The sequence below is a fragment of the Hypomesus nipponensis genome, chromosome 22, assembly GCF_054491055.1.
Source record: "Hypomesus nipponensis isolate SF chromosome 22, ASM5449105v1, whole genome shotgun sequence".
Lineage (NCBI taxonomy): Eukaryota > Metazoa > Chordata > Actinopteri > Osmeriformes > Osmeridae > Hypomesus > Hypomesus nipponensis.
This window is the reverse complement of record NC_140382.1, coordinates 16,911,060-16,912,266: the sequence shown is the minus strand read 5'-3', so window position 1 is coordinate 16,912,266 and position 1,207 is coordinate 16,911,060.

Sequence of the window (1,207 nt, the reverse complement as noted above, 5' to 3'; positions counted from 1 at the left end):
TATTGAATGCGTTGCTGAAATATGGGTGAATATTGTTAGCTACTTAGCACTGACTTTAATTTGAGTTACATAGGCACTATATATGCAAAATAATATACAATAATTTGCTTTGTACTTTCATGGACAGGATATCCAAACTGGAGGTGAGCATGAAATCAAAAGAGCAAGATTTTAGCTTACTGGTTTAATGCACAGTATTTTATTAAATCTAGTAAATTATTTTATTTTAGTTACCAAAATAAAAAGTTTAACATTCCAAAATACAAAGATCCCAGTTTCATGGAGTGCACATGAACTCATTGAACGTAGATATAGCTGCCCACAAGTGACATGTTTTTAAGAAATAGCAGCATGACATACATGTATACACATAGACGTTTGCTACCTTGTGTCGGGTATAGTGATATCTAGCAGGTGACGACAGAAAATGCTTCAAAGGAAAATTGACGCTTTAATTGTGAGATGTCACATGATCAGACAGCTCTCTGGCGTTTGATTGGTTGAGTCATATTTCTCTGACCAAATAAGGGCATTTTACATTCTGGAACTGCATTTGAAACCTCTAATGCTAATAAAGTATATTGAGTCTTCCAAAGCAAATGGAAAAATATACATTTATCATTCAATAACTTATTAAATATTGGCAAACAACAATATTAGCTATCATACGCAATTCATTTACAGCAGTAAGCTTTTTCTCTATGTTAACAGGCATAAGTAGATACTTTACAGACAGTTGAGCAGTGTAGAATTAAACAAAAATAATTTAAACAGATTGAGAATAGGTATCCTCTTCTTAAAATGTGCATATCAAAAGATACATCCACAACATGATCAAATATATGTGAACAACCAAAGCTGAAAAATGGGAATTAGCACCTGATACCTACTTCATGAAAGGTATGACACAGTGGATGGGTAGCACAAGCGGACGAACACCTGGGGGACAGGAAGTGGACAGGAAGTGGACAGGAAGTGGTATGATATTGCTTGAGTTAAACAGCTGAATCACACAACTAGTCAGACTTCAAAACAAAAGACACACGTACAAATAACACAGGAAACACTGCGAAACACCAACGACGCCACACGAGACTTTTCCAAGCTGAACGAGACTTGCCGATGTTGAATGGCCTTTCTCTTGGCTTTCTCAGAGGGTGGGATTGTTGTCAAGTGCAGGTCTGCATCTGCAGTGGTTATACAGTAT